The 19790-nt window shown below is 38.1% G+C and overlaps 1 long non-coding RNA gene across 1 annotated transcript; it reads right to left on the bottom strand.

The window, feature by feature from the left end:
• Positions 1-14365: 14365 nt before the first annotated feature.
• On the bottom strand, positions 14366-15911 carry LOC131278971 (uncharacterized). Its single transcript, XR_009186318.1, has 2 exons — positions 15639-15911; positions 14366-15372 (listed from the first exon to the last, which is right to left on the bottom strand). It is a non-coding gene; the product is annotated as an uncharacterized lncRNA (long non-coding RNA).
• Positions 15912-19790: the final 3879 nt, after the last annotated feature.

The following is a 19790-nucleotide window of genomic DNA, read 5'->3' as shown; positions in this document are numbered from 1 at the left end:
CTTGAAAACCAACAGCCTGAAGTGATGGTGAAAACCAACAGCCTGGCAAAAGTGGAGTCCCATTCCCAGATCAGTATCATTATTTGACCTGCTTAGTTGTTTCCTGGAAGATCCCACTTGCAAGACTGTTTTTCATTTGACCTGACTTGGAGCTCACCCAGTGTGAACAGCCTTTTCCCTGGGGCATTTTTTGAAACAATCAGGGGTGATTCTTTGACATTGCAGCTTCCTGAGGTGGTGGATAACATTTGGGGCAAACAATAGGCTGAACTAAACATTTAAAGGAAAAGATGTCCATAGGGAGCTTTGAAAATCTCTGACTTATTCTTGGGTATTTAAAAGGTCATGCATATGCCCAGGGTTATGTGTATACTCAAGAAAGACCTAAGAGGGCCCTAAGCTTTTCCCTCTGGCTTTCCTTGTGGCTTTGTATAAGCAGGAAGTGAGAGCTAAATTGGATATGTAAACTGTCTGGCTGAGTGTTGAATACATGCCCCAACACACACACAGAGTCCCTGGGAAGAGACTGGGTTTCAGGTATTTTTAGAAAATCTCTGTCCAATCAGTTGAGCATGAAGATAACTTAGCATAGACTTCAGTGGCCACACACAACAAAAGAATACAGCCTTAACAGAAATAGCTCAGAAAAGTCACTTAAAATACAAACAAGAACTACAACAAACCCTGGAGGTCGAGGATACTCTGGTTTCCAGAGATGCCACATTATATGATTTTAAATATATAGCTTTCAGTAAAAAGCACACGACATGGGGAAAAAAAAATATGGTCCATAAACTGGAAAAACAAAAACAACAGTCAATAGAAACTGTCCCTGAGGAAACTAAGACATTAGATTTAGGATGAGGACTTTAGGTCAATTATTCAACTATATTCAAAGAACTAGAGGAAACTATATTAAAGAGCTAAAGGAAAGTATGAGAATGATGTCTCATCAAATAGAGAATGCCAATAAAGAGAAAGAAATTATAATAAGGAACAAAATAGGAATTCTGGAGTTGAAAAGCACAGTGACTGAAATAAAAAGCTTCACTAGATGGTTCAACCAACAGATTTCAGCAGGCAGCACTAAAAATCAGCAAACTTGAAGGTAAGTTAACTGAGACTATTCAGTATGAGGAAAAGAAAGAAAAAAGAACAAAGAAAAATGACCAGAGTCTCAAGACCTACTGGATGCCATGAAGAAAATTAATATATCACGGTGGGATTTATAGAAGGGGGGAAGAGAGAGAAAAGGACAGAAAGAATATTTGAAGAAATAATGTCTGAAAATTTCCCAAATTTGATAGAAAACATTAATCTATATTTAAAAAAGCCCAACAAATCACAAGTAGAATAAACCCAAAAAAGATGAATGTCAAGACACATCCTTATCAAACTGTTAAAAAGGCAAAGGAGAACGCTCGAAAGTAGCAAGAGAGAAGTGATTCATCATGTAAAAGTGAGCCTCGATAAGCTCAGCAGCTTATTTTCATCAGAAACCATGGAGGCCAGAAGACAGTGGGATGACATATTCGAAGTGCTGAAAGAAAAACTGTCAATCAAGAATTCTATATTCTGAAAAACTATCCTTCAAAAAAGGAAGGAGAACACAAACCAAAGCATGAACCCTAATGCAAATGATGGACTAATTAATAATATAATTACAATAGTATTAGTTCATCACTTGTAACAAAGGTACCACAATAATGCAAAATGTTATTGAATAGGGAAAACTGTGTTGGGGGGTGAATAAGGGGACTCTGTACTTCCTGCATGATTTTTCTATAAACCTAAAACTGCTCTAGTTTTTTTAAAAAGGAGAATTTCAGCCCAGATAAACAAAACCTGAGAGAATTAATCACCAGAAAATCTATTAACCCTACAAGAAATATTAAGGAGAGTCCTTAAGGTTGAAAAGAAAGGACACTAAACAATAACTTGAATCCCCATGAAGAAATAAAGAACACTGTAATGGTAACTACATGGGTAAATATAAAGTATAGTAATAATGTACCTTTTGTTTGTAATTTTTTTTCTCTATCTGATTTAAGGCAATAATTATAAATCTGTGTTGATGTGCATATAGTATATAAAGATGTCATTTTTATGACAATGACAGCACAAAGAACAGGAAAAGAAATGGAATTATATAGGAACATAGCTTTTGTATATTATTGAAATTAAGTTGCTATTAATCTGAACTAGATTGTTATAAATTAAGATGTTAATTATATTCCCCAGGGGAACCAATAAAAAAAATAACTAAAAGTACACAGTAAAAAGATGACAGTGGAGTTAAAATGGCACTCTAAAGAATATCTAACAAGAGAACCCCAAAATACATGGAGCAAAAACAGACATAATTTAAGAGAAAAATAGAAAATTTAACAAGATGGTTGGAGACTTCAATACTCCACTTTTAATAATGGATAGACAACTAGACAGAAGATCAACAAAGAAATAGAAGACTTGGAAAACTTATAAATTACCTAGACCAGTGGTTCTCAACCTTTTTTGTTCCAAGGTCCCCCTTGCCATTCAGGTGAATACCACAGACTCCTTAGTAAGTCCACACCATATTGTGTATTATTTAATAAATATATCACACCCACACCAACATGTCCTCACAAGAATAATGCTTTTTTTCTGAATTTCAATTCCCCTTGTTAAAGACCTCTGAACTAGACCTAACAGACATGTGCAAAATATTCTATATGACAGTATAATACACATTCTTCTCAAGTGTAGATGAAAATTTCCTAGCACAGACCATATGTTAGGCCACAAAACAAGTCTTAACAAATTGACAAGGATTAAAATCATACAAAGTATATTCTACATTGGAAAGTAGAATCCATAATAGAAGGAAATTTGGAAAATTTAGAAATATATGGAAAATAAACAATAAATTCTTCAGTAACCAATGGGTCAAACAAGAATTTGCAAGGGAAATTAAAAAGTATTTTGAAATTGTGTGAATGAAATTTGAAACACAACATACCAAAACTTAAGGGATGCAGCAAAAGCAGAATTTAGGAAATTTATCATTCTAAAAACTTACATTAAAAAAAAAATCCCTAATCAATGACCTCAACTTACACATTAAGAAACTAAAAAAAGAAGAGGAAAAGTAAACACAAAGCAAGCAGGAGGAAGGAAATAGTAAAGATTAGAGTAGAAATAGAGAATTGAAAAACAGTAGGAAAAAACAATGAAGTAAAAAGTTGCTTCTTTGAAAACATCAACAACATTGGAAAACCTTCTAGACTGACCAAGAAAAAAAGAGAATATTCAAATTACTGAAATCTGGAATGAAAGAATAGACATTGCTACGAAATAAAAAGGGTTATAAGGGAATACTGTGAACAATTTTATGCCAACAAATTAGATAACCTAGATGAAAAGGCCAAATTTCTAGAAACAATCAGACTGCTGAAACTGACTCAAAGAGAAACAAAAAATCTGAATAGACCCATAACAAGTATTTAATTAGTAAAGAGATTGAATTAGCAATAAAAAAAAAACTTCCCACAAAGAAAAGCCCAGAATCACAAGGTTTCACTGGTGAATTCTACCAGGAGACTTAAAGAAAAAATAACCCAATCCTTCACAAACTCTTGCAAAACATAGAAGAGAAGGGAACACTCCCATCTCATTCTATGGGGCTTGATCCAAAATCAGACAAAGACATCACAAGGAAGGAAAACTGCAGACCAATATCCCTTATTAGCAAAAAGAATCCAACAACAAATGAAAAGGACTATACACCATGACCAAGTGGGATTTATGACCAAGGAGGAATGCAAGGTTGGCTCAAGATATGAAAATTAATCATATCAGTGTAATACTCCATAATAAATAGAATAAAGGAAAATAAACAACATGATCATCTTAGTAGACCCAGAGAGACCCTGGGTACTAATCCTATCTCGGCCTCTCACTGGCTTTGTTGTCTTGAGCAAATGCCTTGATATCACTGAGCCTTAATTTCTTCAGTGTTATAGAGAGAATATAATCTTTTACTTAAAGTATTATCAGGTAATATACTATAATATCATAAGCAATATATGCGAGCAATTCTTACTGGAGAATGTGCCTTTGAATTACTCAGGGATTTTAAAAAAGGGGCCTTTTTGAAGTACACATGCCCAGTGCCTGGATTGAGATCCACTGAAGTGCATGGAACATCCTGGCACATAATAGATGCTCAATGAATTTTAGTTCCTCTTCTCTTTACTTGATAAATTTCTTATACAGCTGATATGATTTTTAAGGTCTTTAAAAACTTTTGATTATAAAAAATTTCACACATACTTAAAAATAGGTATAATATTAACGTGATCATAAATCATTTTTAACAACCACCAACTCATGGCCATTGATCTTCAGCTGCACAATGCACTCCCTTACCCCTGCCCCCACTAATTTAAAAATTTTTTTATTGTGGTCATACACACACACACACATACATACATACATGTATATATATTGATTATATATGGTCACTCATGATGTTATATATATAACATAAAATTTCCTGTTTTATACATTTTTAAGTATACAACTCAGTAATATTAATTATATTCATAATGTTGTGCTACCATCACCTCCATCCATTACCAAAACTTTTTCATCATGTCAAACAGAATCTCTGTAACCATTAAGAAAAAATCCCCGTCTACCCTTCCCCTGGCCCCTGGTAATCTCTAATCTACTTTCTGTCTTATTAATTTGCTTATTTGCTATTTCATGTAAGTGGAGTCATATAATATCTGTCCTTTTGTGCTTGGCTTATTTCATTCAGCATAATGTTTTGAAGTTTCATCCATGTTGCAATATGTATCAAAATTTATTCTTTTTTTTATGGCTGAAAAATATTCTACTTTGGTAAGATTTTGACAGACCTCATTTTATTTATATTGTTATGGATTGTATAATTTGTTTTCTCTTTTTAAAATATCTTCTTTGCCATTGCTGTAAAAATATTACAATGTTACTGTTAACTATTGTCCATAAGTTACATTAGTTGGAATTTTCCTGTGCATCACCATATTTTTAACATTTTATAAAAGAAAATTCTTATATTCATACTGTTAACCACAATCTTCATCCACTACTGAAATCACTGTTATACATACCCTAGAATTATTCTCTAGTTTCCTTTCAATTGACATTTATGTCCACAGACTATCCCTTTTTCAACCCCAATTTCATTTTTTAATCAGCAGTGTTAGTTATACTCACTATAATGTGTTACTATTGACTCTATTCATTTCCACACTTTTATAATAAACATTATTGGAAATTTTGCATACATTGAGCATTAGCTCCCATTCTCAACCCATGTTCTAGGTCCTAGTAACCTATACTCTAACGTTTACCTCCATGAGTTCACTCATTGTATTTAGTTAATATTAGTGAGACCATACAATATTGTTCTTTTGTGTATGACTTGTTTCACTCAACATAATATCCTCAGATTTCAGCCATGCTATCATATACATGCCAATTTCATTTCTTCTTACAGCTGAATAGTATTCCATTCTATGTATATACCACATTCTGTTTAGTCATTTATCAGTTGATGAACAATTGAGATGGTTCCATATTTTAGCAATTGTGAATAATGTGGCTATGAACATCGATGTGCAAATGTCAGTTCGCATCCTTGCTTTCATTACTTTTGAATATATTGCTAGTAACAGGATTGATGAATTATATGGCAGTTCTATATTCAATTTCTTGCGGTACTGCCAAACCATCTTCCACAGTGACTGTTCCATCTTACATTCCCGCCAATAGTGAAGGAGTGTTTGTATTTCTCCACACTTGTAGTTTTCTTTTCTTTTTTAAATTTTAAAATTTTTCATAATGACCCTTCTATGAAATGTGAAATGGTATCTCATTGTAGTTTTGATCTGCATTCCCCTAGTAGCTAGTGATGTTGAACATTTTTTTCATGTGCTTTTTGCCATTTGTATTTCCTCTTTGATGAAATGTCTATTCAAGTCATTTGCCCATTTTTTAAATTGGGTTGCTTGTCTTTTTATCACTGAGCTGTATGATCTTTTTAATAACACGAATATAAAACCTTTGTCAGATATGTGGTTTCTAAAAATTTTCTCCCTTTGAGAAGGCTACCATTTTACATTCTTGACAAAGTCTTTTGAAGAGCAAAAGTGTTTAATTTGAGGAGGTCCCATTTATCTATTTTTTCTTTCATTGCTCATGCTTTTGGTGTAACATTTAAGAACCTACTGCTGGGAAGTGGACTTGGCCCAGTGGCTAGGGTGTCCGTCTACCACATGGGAGGTCCGCGGTTCAAACTCTGGGCCTCCTTGACCCGTGTGCAGCTGGCCCAGGCGCAGCGCTGATGCGCACAAGGAGTGCCCTGTCATGCAGCGGTGTCCCTGAATAGGGAAGCCCCCCCATGCAAGGAGTGCGCCCCATAAGGAAAGTTGCCCAGTGTGAAAGAAAGTTCAGCCTGCCCAAGAATGGCACTGCACACACGGAGAGCTGACATAACAAGATGACGCAACAAAAAGAAACACAGATTCCCATGTAGCTGACAACAACAGAAGTGGACAAAGAAGAACACACAGCAAATAGACACAGAGGACAGACAACTGGGGTAGGGGAAAGGGGAGAGAAATTAAAATAATAATAATAATAATAAAAGAACCTACTGCCTACCACAAATCTTGAAGATGTTTCCTTACATTTTCTTCTAAGAGTTTTAAGGTTGTAGCTTTCATATTTAAGTCCATGATCCATTTTGAGTTAATTTTTGTATAAGGTGTGACATATGGGTCCTCTTTCTTTCATTTAGATATGGGTATCCAGTTGTTCAAGCACCATTTGTTGAATAGACTGTTCAGGCCCAGCTGGGTGGGCTTGACAGCCTTGTCAAAAATCACCTGACTGTTGATGTGAGAATCTATCTCTAAGTTCTTGGTTCAGTTCCATTGGTCAATATGTCTATTTTTATTCCAGTACCATGCTGTTTTTACCACTGCAGCTAATATGCTTTACAGTTAGGAAATGAGAGTCCTCCAATTTTCATATTTTTTTAATGACATTTTTGGCTATTGGACCCTTTACCCTTCCAAATAAATTTGATACTTGGCTCTTCTATTCCTGCAAAAAAGGAGGTTTTGATTCTCCCCTTCCCCCAAGATGGCTCCCTCATTAGTTTTGCTTGTGTTTTTTGCTCTTTGTTTGTGCTCAGTGTTTTTTGTTGTTGTTTACTTTTTTTCTCTCTCATTGTTGGCTTGTTTTTTCTTTAGGAAGCACCAGAAACCAAACCCAGGACCCCTTGCAACTTGCTTGCTGACTGCTCTCTGTGTCCATTTGCTGTGTACTCTTCTCAATATTTTTTTTTGCTTGTCTCCCTTTTTTTGCATCAACTTTGCTGAGTCAGCTCTCCATGGCACTTGTGGGCTGGTGGCACACTGTGGTGGAGGCTGCCTTCACAAGGAGGCCCTGGGATGTGAACCTGGGGCCTCCCCTATGGTAGATGGGAGCCCAATTGATTGAGTCATAACTGCTTCCCCTCCTGACTCTTTTTTGAAGACTCTCAGCCATATAAACTCATTTGTCTTTATCATTTCCCCTTTTATTCAAGGTCTTTTTCTAATTGCATCACCAGCTGGTGATTGGTAGTAATCCCTTGGTGCCAGGGAGGCTTATCCCTGGGAGTCTTGTCCCACACAGGGGGGAAGGTAATGCATTTACATGCTGAGTTTGGCTTAGAGAGTGACCACATTTGAGCAACATGGAGGCACTCAGGAGGTAACTCTTAGGCGCCCTGCAGCTCTAGGCCTAGTTGAAATTGCAGGCACACAGGCTCATAAGCATAGTCATCAGTATCAAGGGCTCATCAATGGATTATCCTTCTTCACTGGTTTTTGCCCTTGTACTTGGGGAACTGTTGCTCTTCCACTGGGGAATGTGACTGAGCTCCCCTGGCTAGGAACTCAGCACTCCCTTAGCTGTCATTTGTAACTTTAACTGCTAAGAAAATATCCAACAAATATCTGAATATTTTTATATACTCTATTTCACCAAAAAAGTACAAGAGTCTATAGGCTAAAATGTAAACCATAATGTAACTAAAACTTTCAAAAATTGTACAGCTTAAAATATAAACCATAATGTAAGCCAAAATGGAACCATGTTTAGTAGCTATGTTTCAATATCTGTACATCAGCAGCAGCAAAAATAATATGAACATGTAAAAAGATCATTGCTGGGGAAGGGGAAAAAGGGTTTGATATTGGATATATGGGAGTCCCCTATATTATATATATGACATTACTCTAATCTAAAACTTTTTTGAAGACAAAATTTAAAAAAAAATTTTTTTTTTTTCAAAAAGCATGTAGATGCTGAGGAAGGAATGGAAGAAATTGCCTTGCCACTGTATATACAGGGCAATACCTATTACAGTGATGAAAGGCAAAATACCAAAAGCAAAGTTTTATGGTGTTTTTCATCTTTTAATATCCCAATTTCTTTTTTACTTTATTTTAGTTTTTCTAAATTAGTATGTATTCTATTTCTAACCTTTAAACCTACCATTACTATTTCATTTTCCTACTAATTGAATTTGGCAATATATTAAGCTTCAGTTTTGAAAAAGTTTCGGACTACAGTGGGATTCAACTATGGCAGAGGAGGAACACAGGTGTGGGGTGTTATTGATGGGGGATGCGTGGTTGGGAGGGAGTTCTCCAGGGCATGTATATAGGGTCAAATAGCATCAATTGAGAGGACCATATGATTTTTCTTCTTCACTATATTAATGTGGTCTATTATGCTAAGTGATTTTGTTGTGTTGAACCACGCTTGCATACCTGGGATAAAACCCACTTGGTCATGGTGTATAATTCTTTTAATGTGATTTTGCTTTGTGTTTGCAAGTGTTTTTTTGAGGATTTTTGCATCAATATTCATTAGAGTAATTGGCCTGTAGTTTTCTTTTTTCATAGTATCTTTATTTGGTTTTGGTACTAGGATAGTGTTGGCTTCATAGAATGAGTTTGGTAGTGTTCCTTCCTGTTCAATTTTTTGGAAGAGCTTGAGAAGATTGGTATTAGATTGTCTTTGAATAATTGGCAGAATTCACCTGTGAAGTCATCTGGTCCTGAGGTTTTCATCTTTGGGAGTTTTTTTTCCTTCAAGATTTATTTTATTTTATTTATTCCCCCCTCCCTGCCCACACTCACTGTGTGCTCTCTGTGTCCATTTGCTACACATTCTTCTATATCTGCTTGTCTTCTCTTCTTGTTTTCTCTTTAATAGGGACTGGTAACTTATCCTGGGACCTCCAAAGTGGGAGAGAGGCACCCAATCATTCAAGCTACCTCAACTCCATGGTCTGCTGCATCTCCCACTGTCTCTCCTCTGCATCTTCCTTTGTTGTGTCATCTTGGTGCTCCAGCTTTCCTCAGGCATAGGCCATCAGCTCTCCACTGGCACAGGCCAACTTCCTTTCACCAGGAGGCCCCAGGAATCAAACCCAGGACCTCTTTGGGACATTTTTGATGACTGTTTCAATCTCTTCTTCTCTTATAATTGGTTTGTTGATGTCTTCTATGTCTTCTAGGGTCAGTGTAGGTTGTTTGTTTCTAGAACTTTGTCCATTTTGTCTATGTTGTCTAGTTTGTTGTGTATAGTATCCTCTTATGATCTCCCTTATTTCTGCAGGGACAGTGCTAATGTCTTCCCTCTCATTTTTGAATTTATTTATTTGTATCTTCTCTCTTTTTCTTTGTCAGTCTAGCTAAATATTTGTTGATTTTGTTGATTTTCTTGAAGAACCAACTTTTGTTGTTTAAATTCTCTCTGTTTTTTCTTGATTTCATTTCTTTCTGCTCTGATCTTTGTTGTTTCTTTCCTTTGACTTTGTTTGGGATTGGCTCTTCTTTTTCTAGTTCCTACAGGTATGCAGTTAGGTCTTTGATTTTAGCTCTTTCTTCTTTTATAATATAAACATTGAGGGCTATAAATTTCCCTCTCAGCACTCCTTTTGATGTATCCCATAGGTTTTGATATGTTGTGTTCTTATTTTCATTTGTTTGAAGATATTTCCTGATTTCTCTTGCAATTTCTTCTTTGACTCACTGATTATTTAAGAGTGTGTTGTTTAATCTCCATATATTTGTGAATTTTTCTTTTCCATTTGTTATGATCAGAGAAAGTGTTTTGTATAATTTCAGTCTTTTTAAATTTATTGAGACCTGTTTTGTGACCCAATATATGGTCTATTCTGGAGAAGGATCCATGAGTGCTTGAAAAGAATCCTTATCCTGCTGTTCTGGGGTGAAATGCTCTATAAATGTCTTTTAGGTCTAGTTCATTTACCATACAATTCAAAGTTGTGTTTCCTTATTTATCCTCTGTCCAGATGTTCTATCCAATGCTGAGAGTGGTGTATTGAAATTTCCAACTGTCATTGTAGAGTCATCTATTTTTTCCTTCAGTTTTGCCAGGGTGTGCCTCATGTATCTTGGGGCACCCAGATTAGGTGCATATTTATTATAGTTATTTCTTCCAAGTAAATTGGCCCTTTTATTAATATATAATGACTTTCTTCACCTCTTATAATAGTTTTACATTTAAAATCTATTTCTTTCCAATATTATTATTGGCACTTGAGATCTTTTTTTAAATTATGATTTCTTTGGAATATCTTTTTCCTACCTTTCGCTTTCAACCTGGTTGTGTCCTTACATCTGAGATGAGTTTCTTATAGACAGCATATATATATATATTCCATTCTGTCAGTCTATGTCTTTTGACTGGGGAATTCAACCCATTAAAGTTCAATGTTATTATTGTAAATGCATTACTTATTTCACCCATTTTATCCTTTGACTTTCTGTTATCATGTCTTACTATTGTCTGTCTTTTTACCCTTTAAGTTACTATTACTAATAATCTTCATTTCTACACTCTTCTCTAAGTCTCTCACCCTTGCTTTTTCTTGTCAGTCTGTTGCACTCCCTTTAGTATCTCTTCTAAATCTAGTCTTTTGGCAATGTACTCTTTCAGATTTTGCTTGTCCGTGAAGACTCTAAAATTCACCCTCATTTTTGAAGGACCATTATGCCAAATAAAGAATTATTGGCTGGCAGTTTTTCTCTTTCAGTACCTTAAATACATCATACCACTGTCTTTTTTGCCACCATGGTTTCTGATGAGAGATTGGCACTTAATCTTATTGTGGTTCTCTTGTATGGGGTGCATTGCATTTCTCTTACTGCTTTCAGAATCCTCTTTTTATCTCTGGTATTTGTCATTCTGAATAGTAGGAGTCTCAGAGTAGGTCTTTTCAGATTTATTCTGTTTGGGGTGTGTTGCCCTTGGATATTGATATTTATGTCTTTCATAAGGTTTGGGAAGTTTTTGGTCATTATTTCCTCAAATATTCTTTCTGCCCCTTTCCATTGTCTTCTGGGACACTGATAATGTGCATGGTTGTGCATTTCACATTGTCATTCAGTTTACATTATTTTCTCTTTCTGCTCCCTTGTCTTTGCAAGTTCAAATTCTGTCTTCGTTTCACTAATTCTGTCCCCCATCAATTCTAACGTTTTTTTTTTTTTAAAGATTTATTTATTTATTTAATTCCCCCCCCTCCCCTGGTTGTCTGTTCTTGGTGTCTATTTGCTGCGTCTTGTTTCTTTGTCTGCTTCTGTTGTCGTCAGCGGCACAGGAAGTGTGGGTGGCGCCATTCCTGGGCAGGCTGCACTTTCTTTTCACGCTGGGCGGCTTTCCTCAGGGCACACTCCTTGCGCGTGGGGCTCCCCCAAGTGGGGGACACCCTTGCGTGGCACGGCACTCCTTGCGCGCATCAGCACTGCGCATGGCCATTTCCACACGGGTCAAGGAGGCCCGGGGTTTGAACCGCGGCCCTCCCATGTGGTAGACGGACGCCCTAACCACTGGGCCAAAGTCCGTTTCCCTCTAACGTATTTTTAATCTCATCTATTATGTCTTTCATTCCTGTAAACTATGTTACTTTTCTTTGCAGACTTTCAAATTGTTCTTTATAGTCACCTAGTGTCTTCTTTTTTTTTTTTTTAAAGATTTATTTTTATTTATTTAATTCCCCTCCTCTCCCCCGGTTGTCTGTTTTCTGTGTCTTTTTGCTGCGTCTTGTTTCTTTGTCCGCTTCTGTTGTCGTCAGCGGCACAGGAAGTGTGGGCGGCGCCATTCCTCGGCAGGCTGCTCCCTCCTTTGCGTTGGGCGGCTCTCCTTACGTGCGCACTCCTTGCGCGTGGGGCTTCCCTACGCGCGGGACACCCCTGTGTAGCACGGCACTCCTTGCGCGCATCAGCACTGCGCATGGGCCAGCTCCACACGGGTCAAGGAGGCCTGGGGCTTGAACCGCGGACCTCCCATGTGGTAGACGGACGCCCTAACCACTGGGCCAAAGTCCGTTTCCCTTCTTAATATCTTTCATTTTTTAGTTATATTTTCCTTCAACTCCCTGAATTGATTTAGGAGATTTGCATGATTATCATTGATTAGTTATCTTAAACCCGGTGTCTCATCTGGATTCTTGGTTTGTTCCTTTGGTTGGTCCCTATCTTACTGTTTCTTAGTGTGGCTGGTAATTTTTTGCTGATGCCTAGACTTCCCGATATATTGGTGAATTTACTTTAATGATTAATTTCTCTCTTTTGTCCAGTGGCCTTGTTTCATAGCCCTTCTTGGATTTTTGGTTCAACTTACTCTAAATCTTTTAAATTGCCCAGCTTAAGTTATCAAAATAGGGCAAGACTCACTAATGGAGTGCAGATCTGCTCCCAGGAGTTTGGGGCAAGAAACACCTAAAAGCAGGATTTTTCTCCGTGCAGTTTTCTGGCTGGCCAGAAAATGATGTTTGTCAGTGAATCTTTCTGCGGAGGTGTCCCTTTCAATCTCCACTTGTCTGTGATTCTGTCCTGGCCAGAGCTGAGATTCAAAGCGGGGTCTGCTGGCCAAATTCACTGAAGAAAAACCACTCTCTGCCCTCTGCCACCACCATCCCCCACCCCTTCCCAGGAAGAAAGACATCTGTACCCTTCTCGGTAGGTTGCAGTGAGCCATGGGTTTTATCCAGGCTGTTCACCTTGAGGGTGGGGGTATGGGTGCTCTTCCTGGCTGTGGGGGTTAGTGACTCGCAATTTTCATTTTGGCTTCTTTGTCTCTCTTGGGTGTCTGGTACACTCTTCCAGTCTGCAGATCCCTAAAAGCAGGTGTGTTGGAGAACTTTTTGTCCTTCTTACATTATTTTTTGTGAGAGAGTTGACTCCTGCCTACCTATTCCAATGTCATCTTCCCAGAAGTAAACTGTATGCTTTGTTTTCTGAAATGATTTATGCAGTTCTTCAGAGGATGTTCTTATGTCTCCTACCCCTTTTGTGCACACCACAGTAGCTGTGATACATAGTAGTTGCATACATTTGCTTTTGAAAAAATAGTTGAATGTGTCATAATTGATAAGCTAAATGAAACAATGTTGGCTTTATATTTATTTCATAAAATCATCTGGAAATGCCTGTTGTTATAATCTAGCAGCCATCCACTAGCTACATTACTCTCTTCCCTCTAGAAGCACTCCATTTGCCACAAGGGCGGGACTTGGGCACTGCAGAATGCAGACTTACGTCTTAACAGCATAGCACTGAGTACAGAGTAGGTGCCTGATAAACAACTGTTGATTTCACTGAGTGGTGGGGAAATGGAGGCTCATTTTTATTGATCAGAGAACAGAGACAAACATAGAACTTGTTTAAGACATGAAAGATGTTAGTGTCAAGATGAGAAATGTGTTCTTATCTATACCAATGTGCAAGGCAGCTTTTTGGAGGCAAAAACAAAAGGCTATTTTGAATACAATCAATTTTGTTTAATTTTAACATGGCCACATGTATGTCAAGTGATTAGCATTTTCTTGTTAACTTAACAATTGTGATATGACTGAAATATTTGGCAGAATACTCATTTTTAGAAGTCAGATGTCTCAACCTTGCTGAATGATTAAGATATAATTTTTAAACCACCCAACCTCTTCAAGATTGCTTAAATGGACCATAGTAGCTTTTCATCAAAAGAAGCTATTTTTTGATAGAAAGTAAAATATTTAAAGTATTGAAGATAATGTTGAATATTAGGGGGAAAAAAAGGACACAGTTGAAGCATTTGAAGGGTAAAGGCATTGGATATTAAGAATAATCACTCCCTCGAGAATCAGTCACTATCACTTTTGCAAGGCCAGGAGCTACCAAAAAAAAAAAAAAAAAAAATCCTGGAGCTGCCCCTTCCCCAAACCACTCTCTGTGGGGCTGGAAGGAAAAGGCAGAGTCTGTACTGCTCATCCCAAAATTCATTTTTATTTTGACTTTGTTTTTTCACATCAATTAGAGACTCTTTGTTAAAATGATTACATAATTTTTACACGACTATGTTATTGCAGACTGGAGGAGCTGAAGCCTCTTAAATGTGACTAATGTACTCACAAATTCCTGCCCAAAGCACAATTTCTCTATCATCTTTTTAAAGTGCTGCAGAGAGAGATGCAAATACCCAAGAGACGTAAGCAAGGCTTCTGGCTGAGAGATGGGGGATACACTTGTTTAAACAGCCAAGGCAGGGGTGGCAGGGAACTAAAACCCTCGGCTTTGGAACTCATCTCCGCCCTGCCTTCCTGTCTTGCGATAAGGTTACACTGAACAAGACTGGCATCCTTCAAGGTTACTGTTCCAGAAAATATTTGCAAATAATTTGATGTGCTGTCAGCTAGCAGGCTGCAGTGAATTCTTATAATTCAACATGCTAACGTGGTTTTTCATGCCGTAAGCTATAAATACATTGGAGATGCAAAAGTTTCTATAATGTTTATTTAATAACAATATTTTAAAAATAATTCTTGATTATTCCAGCGGGCTCCAATGGAAATCTTCCACGGAGACTGCTGTCTATGACCTCAGGCCCGTTCCTTCTTCCCTTTGTCTCATTTGATATCACTAAAGAAACAGCTTGGTTTTCTTTTCAGGCTTTTGGAAGTTCGCACTCTGAAGTCTCTGCCTACATGTTCCCCTTCCAAGTCTCGGCTTGTTAAATGACTGAACTCAATTCAAGTCCAATAATCCCAGCAGGATGGAGAGCGAGGCCACGGGCACGGGCCCTGCGCGGGCGGCGGGGCTCGGCTAGAGGAAGCAGTTATCCCGGACCCGGGCGAGTGCAGGCCGCCTGCAGCCCCGGCCTGGGAAAGAGGGGCCGTACCCCGCGTCGGTGCCCCGGAGGTGTGTGCTCAGACCTCGAAGGGGGCACTGAAGGCGATTATCTATCGGATGGTGGAGGAGTCGGTCTGAGTGGGACCTGCAAGGATATAAATATAGATAGAGACAGGGCCAGGGACAGGGGTAGAGGTACAGGTACAGGTACAGGTAGAGACGGAAATATATAATCTCCTTAATATTTACGGTTTCACGAGGCAGAGGCACAGAAGGCAGGGTTGCAGGCAGAGGGGCTCGTCTGAGCCAAGCGAGGGAAGCAGAAAGAGTGTGGGCCATTTAAGGAAAGACAGATTGCGGCGGCGATTTTCCTACGGATAATTTTCTGGAAAGCGCCCCGCTTCTTCCTACCGCCTGGTTGGAGTCAGGTCCTCGCAACTCCGGCTTCGGGCGCGCCCGGCAGCTCCTGCGGGTCTGCAGGTGGCAGGATCCCGGGAAGCGAAGGCCCCGCGGGCCCAGGGCGGCGGGCGCTTCCCGGAGGAGCCCGGCGCCCGGCGGGGGAGGCGGCGGGAGGGACAGGCGGCTCGGGGCGCACACGCGGGACCGCCTCTCCCCGAGGTCAGCGACGCCCCGTTCCCGAGCGGGGCGCCTGCGGGGCGGCGGCGCGGGCGTGCGGGCTTGCCGGCGGCTTCCCGGGGCGCCCGGGGCTGCGCCCAGAGCGCCCGTGGGGCGTTCAGCTTCGCGCGCGGAGCAAAGCGGGGCCGCGGGGAGCGCTGGAGGAGGGGGCCGGCACCTGCCCGCCGGGGCGCGAGGCGAGGCTTCCCGTGTGTGTGTGTGTGTGTGTGAGTGTGTGAGTGTGTGTGTGTGTGTGTGTGTGTGTGTGTGTGTGATTTCTAAGAAGGTGAGGAAAGTTAACTGGTTTTGATTTTTTTTTTCTTTTTTTGTCATCCCTCTTCTCATATCTCCTTTCAAAAGCCTTTACTACACAACATTCAGTGCCAAACCCAGTTGGCAATCCTGAAGAGGCAGAATCTAGATTTGATCTCCCAGTAAAGCTGACTCACACTGATGATTCTATATTTCTCCACTGTCTTTGGAAATGGGTTAACAGTATACTCTTGTTGCCTTTCTGTTCCTCATCTCAAATGGATATGAAAGTATCATAATATTTCCCCCCTTTTCCCTTTTATAGGAAAAAGGAGATGGGTTTTCAGTTTCAAAAACATCCCTATAGGTGATAGCTCAGTATAAAATTATTATTATAGTTGTACCAAGAACAAGCTTTCTTCTGCCCAGGTCAACAGAACTTGGCCTAAACCTGTTTGTTTGTTTTATTTATTTATTTTATTCCAACCCTCCCTCCCTCTCTCCCTTCCCTCTCCTTTCTTTAAACAAACCTTCCTTCCCCCTCCCCCAACCTCCTAGTAATCTCTAATCTGCTTTCTAGCTCTGCAAATATGCTATTTCTAGGCATTCTCTTATAAGTGATTTCATATTATTTTTGTTCTTATGTGTCTTGCTTATTCACTAAATTTAATGTTTTCAAGTTTCTTCCATGTTGCAGCTTTTCTCATAATCTCATTTTTCTTTAAATGGCCAAATAATATTCCCTTGTATTTATGAACCACATTTTGTTTATCCTTTCATTTACTGATGGACATTTTGGTTGTTTCCAGCTTTGGGTTATTGTGAACAATGCTGCTATAAACATTGTTGTACAAGTATCTGTTTGCAACCCTGTTTTCACTCTCTTTGGGCATGTACCTAGGAGTGGGATTACCAGGTCAAATTGTAATTCTCTATTTACATTTTGCTTTCCACAGTGGCTGCACTTTTTTACATTCCCACTAAAAATGCCCTAGCAGTTCCAATTTCATAGCATCCTTACCAACACTTGTTATTTTCCATTTTTAAAACAATAACTATCCTTGTGGGTGTGAAGTAGTATCTCATTGCAATTTTAATTTGCATTTCCCTAATGTCTAATGATGTTGAGCATCTTTTCATATGTTTATTGGTCATTTGTGTATCTTCTTTGGAGAAATGCCTATTCAAGTCCTTTGTCCACTTTTCAATTGGGTTGTGTTTGTTTTGTGGTTATTGTTGTTGCGTAGTAGAAGTTCTTTATGTATTCTGAGTATTAAACCCTCATCTGATATATAGTTTGCTTCTATTTTCTTCCATTTTGCAGGTTGTCTTTTCACTTTCTTGATAATTTCCTTCCATGCACAAAAGTTTTTCATTTTGATGAAATCAAATTTATCTATTATTTCTTTTGTTGCTTGTGCTTTTGGTATCGTATGTAAGAATCCATTGCCAAACCCCAGGTCATGAAGATTTGTTCCTGTATTATCTTCTAAGAGTTTTATAATTTTAACTCTTACATTTAGGTCCTTTATCCACTTTGAGTTGAATTTTGTATGTGATATGAAGTAGGGAGTCTAACTCCATTTTTCTGCATATGGATATCCAGTTTTCCCAATACCATTTGTTGATGAGACTATTCTTTTCCCACTGCATGTACCTAATACCCTTGTCAAAAATAAATTGGTTATAAATGTGCGAGTCTCTTTCTGGGCTTTCAGCTCTGTACCACTGATCTATTTGCTACAGCACCACACTATTTTGATTACTGTTGCTTTGTAATGCAATGTGAAATCTGGAAGTGTGAGTCCTCCAACCCTGTTCTTTTTTTTCAAGATTGTTTTGGCTATTTGAGGCCCCTGGTAGTTCCACATGAAAATTTTTTTTTACTACATCTTGAAAACGTGCTAATAGCTACTGTATTGGACAACAAAACTCTAAAACATTTTGAGGGTAGAGAAAAATATTTTCTCTTCACTGTATAATCATAGTAGATTTTTAAAAAAATCTCAGTGTGTAGGGTTTAATTTTTTTTTTTTTAGTTCCATATGAATTTGAGAATTGGTTTTTCCTGTTCTTCAAAAAAGGCTGTTGGAATTTTAACAGAGATTACATTGAATTTGTGTATTGCTTTGGCTAATGTTAACATATTAACAATGTTAACTCTTCTAATCCATGAACATGGGTTGTACTGCCTTCTTTTAGGACTCATTTAATTTCTTTCAATGGTTTTTTGTAGTTTTCAAGATATATGTCTTTTGCATCCTTAGTTAAATATATTCCTAGATATTTTATTCTTTTAGATGCTATTGTAATGTAATTTTAAAAAATTTTCCTCTTCAGATTGTTTCTTGTTAGTGTATAGGAAAACAATTTGTGTGTGTGTGTGTGTTGATCTTGTACCCTATTACTTTTCTGAATCATTTATTAGCTCTGATAGCTTTCTCGTGGAATCATTTGGATTTTCTGTATGTAAGAGCACGTCATTGGCAAATAGAAATACTTTTACTTCTTCCTTTCCAATTTAAATACCTTTTATTTATTTCTCTTGCCTAATTTCTCTGGCAAGAACTTCTACTACAATAATGAATAGCAGTGGTGAAATCGGAGATCCTTGTCTTTTACTGATCTTAGGGGGAAAACGTTCAGTCTTTCACCATTGAGTATGATGTTAGCTGTGGACTTTAGTAAATGAATTTTATCATGTTGATAAATTACCCTTCTATTCCTACTTTTCTGAGTGTTTTTATAAAGAAAGTATGTTGGATTTTGTCAAATACCATTTATGCATTTGTTGAGATAATTATGTGTTTTTTTCTTCATTCTATTTATGTAGTATATTACAATGATTGATTTTCATATGTTGAACCATGCTTGTGTCCTGGGATGTATCCCACTTGGTCATGGTGTGTACTCTTTTTAATAAGTCCTTAGATTCTGTTGACTTGTATTTTGTTAACAGATTTTTTAATCGATATTCATAAGGGAAATTGGTCTGTAATTTTCTTTTCTTGTGATGTCTTTACCAGGCTGTGGTAGCAGAGTAATGATGGCCTCATAGAATGAATTAGGAAGTGTTCACTCCTTTTGAATTCTGTGAAAGAGTTTGAGAAGGATTGTTATTAATTAGTCCTTAAATGCTTGGTAAAAGGTACCAGTGAAGCCATCTGGTACTGGAATTTTCTTTAGTAGAAAGTTTTTGATTTTTGATCCAATCTCTGTTCTTATTGTAGGTTTGTTGATGTTTTCTATTTCTTCTTGAGTCAATTTGGGTAAGCAAGGTATTTCTAGCAAGCAATTTTTCCATTTCTTCTAGTTTGTTAGCATTCATCCCATTAAAGTATACAATTTAATGGATTTTAGTCTATTCACAGAGTTGGGCATCTATCATCATGATCAGCTTTAGACCGTTTTCATTCCCCTCCAAAGAAACCTCCTTAGCAGGTAATTCCCAATTGCCAGCTACTCCCTTTCTTAGGCAACCACAAGTCTGCTTTTAATCTCTGTAGATTTGCCTATTCTGGACATTTCACAAAGGTGGAATCATACAATATGTGTTGCTTTTTGACTAGCTTCATTCACCCATCATCGTGTTTTCCAGGTTTATCCATGTTGCCCCTAGACGGTAATCTCCCTGCAGGCAGGGCTATAGCTATCTTGTACACTCTTTATACAGTACCTGTCACACAGTAGGTACTC

The sequence above is a fragment of the Dasypus novemcinctus genome, chromosome 6 (assembly GCF_030445035.2).
Source record: "Dasypus novemcinctus isolate mDasNov1 chromosome 6, mDasNov1.1.hap2, whole genome shotgun sequence".
Taxonomy (NCBI): Eukaryota; Metazoa; Chordata; class Mammalia; order Cingulata; family Dasypodidae; genus Dasypus; species Dasypus novemcinctus.
Note: the sequence above shows the minus strand (reverse complement) of the source record. Positions and strands in the feature narration are given on the sequence as shown.